The sequence below is a fragment of the Choloepus didactylus genome, chromosome 4 (genome assembly GCF_015220235.1).
Source record: "Choloepus didactylus isolate mChoDid1 chromosome 4, mChoDid1.pri, whole genome shotgun sequence".
Taxonomy (NCBI): domain Eukaryota; kingdom Metazoa; phylum Chordata; class Mammalia; order Pilosa; family Megalonychidae; genus Choloepus; species Choloepus didactylus.
In genome coordinates, this window is record NC_051310.1 from 195,699,373 (window position 1) to 195,709,436 (window position 10,064).

The 10,064-nt window shown below is 32.3% G+C and overlaps 1 pseudogene; it reads left to right on the forward strand.

Moving 5' to 3' along the window:
* Nucleotides 1-8,559: 8,559 nt before the first annotated feature.
* Nucleotides 8,560-9,636, forward strand: LOC119533098 (annotated as a pseudogene).
* The last annotated feature ends 428 nt before the right edge of the window (nt 9,637-10,064 follow it).

Genomic DNA, 10,064 nt, shown 5'->3' on the forward strand with positions numbered 1-10,064 from the left:
ATCGTGGGTAAATTTAACATTCTGGGAATGCCCAGGAATGACTATGGTCTGTTAATTTCTGATGGGTATGGTAGGAACAAGTTCACAGAATTGTTGCTATATTAGGTTATTTTCTTGGAGTAAAGTAGGAACATGTTGGAAGTAAAGTAGTTATCTTAGGTTATTTATCTTTTTCTTACTCCCTTGTTATGGTTTGCTAGAAATGTTTTCCTATTTTATGTTTTCTTTTTTTGATATAGTTGATTTTTAAAAAGTTAATTAAAAATGTAATACAAATAATGAAGCATCATAAAATGAACATTTATGTATCCATGTTTTTATCTTATATTGCAAAATGAATACTTTGTCATAATTGTATCATATATCTATTCAACAAATGTTCTTTCCATTTTTATATATTTACACTTTAAATTCTTTTCATTTCAAAATTTTTTTTTAAATCAGTTAACTTATCCCCTTAACATTTCATGGTGCAAATCATTAACACAATTCAAATATTTTAATATGGTTCTTTAGTTGTCAGCAACACTTACAGTTAAAAGTATGAAATTTAAATTCATACTATTTCATGAATATTAAACCAGATTAACCCAACCCATAAATAGGTTATCATATTATCATCATCACAGAAAGCATTCTTGGCCCTTCCCATGTTATCTTCTCTGACAACCCCATCCAAAAGGCAACTACTAGTCCATGCATTTATTCATTTATTTTGCCGAAGGTTCATTTATCCTGCTCTATGAATTTATATAAATTACATCATATAATATTTACTCTCTCAGGCATGGTTCCTTATTCAAACTGAAATTAATGTTTTTGAGAATCATCCATGATGTTGAGTGTACCAGTAGCCTGTTCCTTTAAAAGTTGGGGTAATATTTTATTTCATAAATTATCAAAATGCATTTTCCAGCTTTCATTTAATGGACATCTGCACTATATCTACTTATCTGTTTTTGTGAATACAGCTATTTCAGACACTCATATAATTATTGTTGATGGGCAGTGCCCTTTCAGGAAAGTGCTGCAGTGAGACCACAGAACTGATCACCTGAGATGTGTAATCCAGAGAGAGGTAATCTTGCCTTCATCAATCAGTCACTCAAGCCTGAGCTTTAATTGTTCAATAAGATGCTCAATCATACCTGTGACTTGTAGGTAATGTGGATTATGCAATTGGATGTCTCTTGTATTCTTCTAGCACCCTATTGGGGTAGTGTCCAATAAATCCTGAGATTCATACTAATGATCTTATAGAACCCAAGCATGATATTCTGTGGCCAATGCTAGTTCCTCCCATATGTACCTCATAGGTGCTCCATGCCTTTTCCATTTCCAGAATGACATTGTGCATAACTGTCTATGAATTGAGCTAAGCTGTTAGTAATTGAATATTGTGGTATAAAAGAGTCAAAGCCAAAATGGAAGTATACCTGAATCATTTAATCACTTACTAGAACAGTATAAGCAACAGAGTAAACTGAGGAAAGATGCCAATTCACACTGGTTCCATTTCTTTATGGAACTGTACCAACAGTTGAGGGTCAGATAGATCATGAAAAAGATAGGGTCATCTCACAAGTGAGGGAGCACTGATCAAATGGCTCCTGAACTTTTATGGGCCTGGGGCTATGGTTTTAAAATAATGATTGCTGAGTCAGAGTAGAGAAAGCATCCTTAAGGTCTTCCCTTCCTCCTACAAATAAGAAGTTCTCAGCAGAATCACTGAGGAAGACCTCCACTCTGGGTCCCTAGTAGGTAGTTCTCTTTATGGAGGCACCAGAGTTAGGAATGCAGATATGCACAGCACCATGTTCAGGCAGGGGCACCTGAGTCCTTGGCTGCAATTGCCTTCAGAGACTGCAGTGCTCTGACTGTGCACCAAGTCTGGTGTGGGGCAATCAGCTTTCTCATGTGCAGAATGACCTGTAAATCCTTATAAATGTCTGTGGTCAGGATGGTATAAACACATAAGGTTTTTGAGGAGCTGGACTCATCAGAGGTAATAATGATTAATTTACAATGAAAGTATTTCATAAATTTGGACTAAATTTAATCCATTCTTGAAGGAATCTCAAGAAAATGAGAAACATTACTGATTTCGTGATGACTTTGTTGGACAAAGTTTAGTAATCTAAATTTAATCTGTATTCAGGGAATCGCTGTGATTATATACTGATAATTGCAAAGAAAGCATATATTATATCCCAAATCAGTTTTAAACAGGTAATTATAAAATATAGTTCAAATGTGAACACCCTGGAATCCTAGAAGTTTGCTGTGTTCCTCTATGTTTTTGATAACCTTTTTTTCCATGTTACAGATAACCACTCCTCTGAGTGTAAATGTATGGTCATAGCACATATTTTGTCAAAATAATAATTAGAGCCTACTTTAGACTACAATTGAAAAGAATACTACAATTCATTTCAGCCAATAAGCTCATGTAATATACTTTGACCAATAAATTAAGAGCAAAAGCAAAGAGTGTGGATTTTAGAGCTAACATATATGCACATAATTACAGTATCTTTTAGTTCTGCCAAGAGAACTAGTTACTTACAATGTGGAGGATGCTCTAGTAGCCTGGGAAAAAAGTATGTGGGGCAGAGCCATAGCCAACACAGAAGGGATGATGTCACAAGTTGAAAATAATCTTTCTTGCTTTCAGCACAAAGACTTAGGGTATTATGGTTCCTGCAACATTACATGTTTGCAGTTGAGGGAGGCAATATCAGTTTTCCAAAGCAGCCATACCAGTTTATACATACATAGAGTACTATACAAGCATTTCCTTTGCTCCACATCCTCAACAATAATTTGTGCTTCAAGATTTATTTTTTCCAATCTACTGAATTTTTAGCAGTACCTTATCTTGGTTAAAATGTTTATTTTCCTTTAATACTAATTGTGCAGAACACACAATCATGCATAAATGAGATATTTGTGCTTTTCCTTATTTCAAATTCCTTTTTAAGTATTATGACTTATATTTTTCCCCTACTTTGGAGTCTGCATTACTGTGCTCTTCTGTTGGACCCAGAAAAATTTCTTCATCTGTTGCTGACAAATTCAAAAACCTGCTTCCATTTCTTGTATTTTTTCTCTTCTTCCTTTTCTTCCTTCTAAAAGTTTTTTCCTCCTTCATGGTTTTGAAGATATCTCCTGAAATATTATGATATTTTCACATTTTCTTCTTTAATCCTCTTAGAGTTTGTTTTTATAGGACAAGATCTATGAATGCAATATTATTTTTCAATTATTTTTACCAAAATTCCTATCACAATTTACTAAAATAAATATATACATGACTATATATATGTATATATATATATACCATTTCCATGCAGTACAGCACTGTATCTGTGATTGTTGAGTCTTCTATATGTAAAGTCTATTCCATTGCACTGTCACTTGTCTGATCCTTCTTCAATGCCATAATGTTTAATAACAATTATTTTATAGCAAGTCTTGATTGTCAAGGAAATTTGTACTTTTTCTTCTTTTGAAATGTTTAGGATATTTGGGATTCCAATGAATTTTTAACTTGAATGTCACATTCTCAAGAGAAATGTATGCTGGGATATATAATATTGAGTATTTCAATCAATAAATGTGACCAATAATTCCGTTATTTTAGTTCAATATCTCTCAATAAAATTTTTTATTTACTCTGTAAGGTCTTGTGTATCTCTGCTACTGCATATACACATGTATAGTATATATATGTATATATAAAATATATTTCATGTTTTCTATTGTTTCATTTAAAATATTTAAAATACATTTTCTATTTTTCCTATTATTTTATATTTTTTTGACTTTGGTAACAAATTGTCTTCTCAAACCATATTCAAATATTATATTTGTAAATTTGTGTAGATTTTTATTTATCCTTCACTTTCAAATTAAACCTGCTGCTAATGCAAGTGCTCTTTCTACTTTTCAATTTCTTATTTTTTTTCTTTTGTCTTGCCTTATATGTTACTTAACGTGCTGTGAGTGGTCCTCTTAATTCACTTGCTTATCAAAGTATGCCTCCACCATGCACATTTTAAGTTTTGTGATGTTTTAATTAGGAGGCTTACCTTTTAATTCTTAATTTTTACAGAGTAGGGACTTTCCTTCTAAATCTTTGATTATGTACATAATGATAAAGTAATTTATAAGAAAAATAATTTTTCTCCTAACAACACATTGTCATTCAATCTTCAATGTTAAGCTCATTTGTTTTAATGAATTACTATATTTAATTTTCTAATGTTAAACCACTTACTTTCTGAGATAAGTGCAATTTGGTTATGATATTGTATTTGCATATCACTCATTTAAAAATCACTCATTTTATGAAATATTTGCAAATTTTCTTACTTATTTTTGAAATGCCATATTTCTTGAACATAACTCCTTCTAATCTATCAAGCTACATTTTCTCCAAACTTCCTTGCAAAGCTTCTATCCTCTTTTCTAATTTGCAATATTACATTATATGTGTCATTTATCTCTATTTGGCTAATTGTTCCCTTCAGCAATCTTTTGAAATGGATCTCTCAAAGTCATTTTATTCATGTAGCATCTTAAGAAATGGTATGTTGGCATTAGGGAGCTGAATACTCATATTTCTTAAACTTTTGTTTCTCAAATATGATTCATATTTTCCCAGATGTGATCTTCTCTTTGACATCTCTATTTTTAGTGCCTGTGTAGGACCTTTAAAATATTTTCTATATGCCTTTATGAATGGAACATGTCTTTCTTACCAATATAAAGTTAATAATTATTTGTAATATTCATCACTCTATTTGCTTGGTTTTATTATTTCCAGATGTTGGCAATCTTAATTCAGTACTCATTGTTAAGTGTCTGTTTTCTTCTATTTTTAAATAGTTACCCTTTTCTGTCTTTAGTTCTTTACATTTTCTCCAAAATAATTTCCTATACTGCATTTGATTTATTTAACCTATCATATTTGTAAAGTCTGAGAAATGTGTTGTTTTCTTATTATTCATTTCTCATTACACATTGTCCTCCATATTTACATATATATATAAATTTATTGAAATGGGTATTTTAATAGTTTTTAACTCCCATTAAAATTCTATTTTCATTGTTTTGTGCAGATGTGAGGATGTGTTTCCATTTTTGTGGATATATTCGTAAACCTAGGTATCCCAAATAATCCCTTCTAATATTAGAAAGGACTGTTCAGTCATTATGGGTTTCCTTTTATTTTTGATATTTATAAGGAACTCATGTCTGGAGCAATGTTACATATGGAACAAGTAAACAGGCAGAATTGACTTGTTAAGTGTGGAGAGAGCATCTGAGAGTTCCATAATTCCATATATTTATGAGAAAGCATTATAAATACTTCACTATTCTATTTTCCTTATTTCTTTCTTCAGAGTAATTGCTGTTTAGCTTTGGATTGGGAATACCTGCCTGATATCTCATGCAAGTATGAGGAGTTGTATTCTAACAGAGTTTTTCATTTATTCAATATCCATACTGAGTCATTTAAGTGCTATATCTTCTGACAAACTTAGAGTGTCTCACCTGTGCATTTTAATTACACATCTTAAGGATATGTCTAGCTGTTTTCTTCACTGTTAACCTACATGATTATTATAGGATTTCAAATAATAGAGAAAAAGAAAATGCGTACATTAAAATTCCTATATCCACAGATGCACACACATAGAGACACTGATCTGATTTCTTCTGGGAGGATACTTTGTGTATTTAAATTATTATTAAGTTGATTACATCTATGACATCTACAATGACTCAACTATATCCAACTCAAAGGAACTTTGACATATCACTATATTGTAATATAGTTCCAATAAATATGTGCACTTATGAGGTTTGTTTCCCCTTATAATGTAATGTTCATGAGCATTTTGTAGTAAAATATCATTACTATGTTCCATTCCCTATAGATGTGGTTGGAGCACTTTAGATGCTCAAAATTCCTGTGTTGAAGTGGAATAAATAAAAAGAAAACACAATTTATTTCTTAATTTACAAATTGTTGAACATACTTCCAATATGCCATTTGAATTTGTAAAAACAGTAAAACAGTTGATATTACAGTCAAAGATTCAATATCACTCACAAATTAATTATTCAAGTTCATGAGATCACTGTAGCCTCTGCAATTGTTATTTTAGGACATATGTGTACACAGGCAGAAATAACCATTGAGATCTATTTGTGTTTAATTGTCAATGCACAAAATTTCAATCTACCATATATTGGATCACAAAAGAATTATCCACACTTAGTAATATATAATGACTTAAGTCATAGAAAACATACCCCCTGTTTCATGAGCACGTCAAGAGAAATGAGAGCCCTGTCTATAACTTTGACAGGAAAATCCATGAATGTCAGCATCTGAAGTGCAGGACTATGCTCTGTTAATACTCCAAGGGCATAAATGTGTGAACAATACATATTGAAAATAATTTTACTAGTGTGAATTTTCTTTGTCAAAGTAGTCATGATTTATATATACACAGGTACACTTTGATAAACTTGTTTTTATTTTATCAGAATGAATATTATATCTTAAAATTAAGTGAAATGTAAACAGACAACTGTGAATAAAACACTTGAATTCCACTTATTTTCCAAAATTTCAGTTAAGAAAATTTGCATTTATTAAACAGTATAATGCTTCTAATATGTTACTTTGAAAACATCCAATTTGAGAGATATCTCCCATAGAAGTAATGGAGTTAAAAAATAGCAAAATAAATAAGAAATTATAGGTTGTGTTAATGAGCTGGTTGCCATTAGCAGTACAGAGAACTTAAATTATTTCTGTTTTTCTTTCTTACATGAAGTTAACTAGCTCCCCTGAGCTCCAACCCAAAACTTTACCTCTCTTGTTAGATTTCACTCATCTCACTTGTAGTTTCCACTTTGGATTTAAATCTCAAGACAATTGATGTTTATATATTTGTGTTATCCTTCACTTCAAATCTCCTACTTGTAATACAAAGATGGGATAATTAAAGAAAAGAATAAGGAGAATTCAGATAATTTGTAAACTGTAGTTAATAATGTAAAACAAGGAAACAGGTTGTATATATATTTGACCACAGTTATGTCATTCTTTTCATCATAACTTCATGGAGTTCAGGAGCACATTTCCAAGATAAAGGCATTAAATATGTTGAGTTCTAGTGATTGTCAAGTGTGCATGCTCTTATGCTATTTACTCCAGCTGAAGATTTGAAAGTTTGACTCTTTCCAGAGTCAAAAAAACCATTTATCAGTAACCAGTACACATGAAAATATGGATAAAGATATTTCCTAATATCAGCTGGGCAAGTATGTGAACTGTTCTCTTCCAAAACTCTCTTACTTCCTTCTTCAAGAAGAAAGTTTACAATCTGTTCTTTCTCATTCTTTCTTGTTGTCTCTAGACTTTTGCCTTGTGAGTCATGTAGCATGTTCACCTATTGCTTTGAAAACACAAGTAGGAAAGCAAGCAGTATGGATAGTTAGTGGTTCATATGTTTGTGAAGCAGGATATAGAGTAAAATCATTTCCATATAAGTCTGTATGGAAATGACACAAAAGGAGAAATGTCATACAGGCAGGACTAAGAGAAGGAATGGGAAAGAGAAAATGAGATGATAGGGCACTGGGGGTTTAATTGGCTTTATGCATAAAGCTCCATATTTTAATTTTTGTTTATATAATCTCATAAATATTACTTTGTTTTATTTTATTGTGTTTAATTACTGTTTTGTGTAATAATTGCAGGCTTTAGCAGGTGTATGGTGTGTAAATTATTCTGCAATTTATATAATGAGCGTTTTTCTCCCATTTGAACTCAGGTTGGTAAATTTAACTCACCAGTATTGTTATAGCAAACATAAGGTGGAACACAGTATGTGCACTATATATGAGACATAAGGCCATAAATGTAATTTCATAATGAACTTAAAATGGCTAAAATGCCTGGTTTTGAGAAAAATAGATTATATTCTACAAAAACATTACTAGAAGTTTCAAAGTCTGATTGTTTAATGAATTACTTATATTCTTCTAATTAATACTGAGGTTTTGAAACATAGTCACAATATTTAAATTTGGAAGTTCATTCCATTTTCTATGATATGACAATTTGTGCTCCTAGGGACAAGAAATGAAAAAAATCAAACTTTTGGTTTATTTAAATATTAAATATAATATAATTTTAATTTTTTGTATATTGTAAGGGGAGGTAAGTAATTTTCAGTCGCTATTTTCCCTTTCTGTAATGTTGAGAAGTCAGTTTATTTTTATGAGACAACAATAATAAGGCGATTAATCAAACATGGAGGAATATTCTGTAATTCATTGAAATAATACATAGAGGTTGGTATAATTCTCAGCTTTAAATCCAGAAGTTGTATAATTTTGAGGAAACAGATAATCGTATAAAGCTCACTTTAATTTAGGGAAGAATGTAATACTTCTCCAATGGATTATTCTTTTAAATCAAATATTTGTCCAATGACAATTCACCAATAATTTTTCAATGCAATAGACATTTGATGTTAGAGTTGTAATTCATGTGAAAAGGAATTCATTTTAACTCATAATTTCCATTTAAAACCCTTTTTGTTTCCTCCTTCCCCTAGTTTATATTGGCAAATTTCAATGGCCAGAATGGGACATGAGAATTCCAGCACTATCACTGAGCTAGTCCTGGTGGGATTTTCTGATCTCCCCCAGGCTGAAATTCCCTTCTTCTTCCTCTTCTCACTGGCCTACCTGGTGAATCTCTTTGGAAACACAACTGTCATATCTTTAGTTGCTCTTGAGTTCTCTCTATGGACACCCATGTATTACTTCCTCTGTCATCTGGCCTTCCTCAACATGTCTTTTAGCACAGTTGTAGTCCCCAAGATGCTCCTTAACTTCTTGGCAATGAGAAAAGTTATATATTACAACTTCTGCCTTGCCCAAACCTACATCACCTTATTCCTCAAGTCAACTGAGTGCTTTCTGCTTGCAGTGATGGCTGTGGATTGCTATGTGGCCATTTGTTACCCACTGAGATATCTGCTCATCATGAACACTTCTGTGTGACTGGCACTGGCTTTGGGGACCTGGACCATTGGCTTCTTTGCCTCAATAGTGTCACTTTACTTTGCAATCCTTCCACTCTGTGGTCCTTATGTTATCGACTACACTTTCTGTGTAGTGCCCATAATTTTTCCCATGTTCTGTGGTGATACTTCCCTGCAAGAGACCATGATGACTCTAGGAGGAGCTGGAATGGCATTACTCCCTTTCATCCTCATTATCCTCTCCTAGCTTTGCATCCTGGTGGCAACAATGAGAATAAACTCAATGGAGGGCAGAAAAAAAGCTTTTTCCACCTGTACTCCCCACCTGATTGTTGTGACAACATATTATGTAACAGGATTGGTCAGGTTCATGAGACCCAAGTCCCTCTACTCAGCAAAGGGAGACAAACTTATCTCCTTGTTCTATGTCATCATTACCCCAATGCTTAATCCTTTCATTTACAGCCTTAGGAGCAAGGAAGTGAAGTTTGCCTTACAAAAAGTAATGGGGAGATACCAAAAAGCCAACAAATCTCACACTAGAATCTTTAAAGATTAAAGACAATGCTTCTTACATTGCATTTACATCCAAATCATGTGAGCCTAAGATCTAAGGCTAGAATTTTGGCTTTAGTAGACTTTCAGATGTGAAAAATTTTCACATTAAAAAAAAAATCCCCAAGTGTTTCCCATTCAGGTTTGTATTCTCTAGAATGAACATTTATGTTCATCCAGTTTACTAAGTGATAAAATATTGTCATGTCAGCTCAATCAAATATTTTGATAGCTCAACCCTCCTATTAGCATTGTCATGTTCTGTAGTTCATTACCTTTACAATACATTAATACTTATTTCTTAATTCTTTTTTGAAGCCCTCAAATTTTGATATGTTGCCCTGGCCTAGTCCACTTATAGGGGACTTACAGGGATGTCATCATAAGGATATAACAGAAAGAGATTAGTCTTAGCTTTTTCCAGGGGTAAGA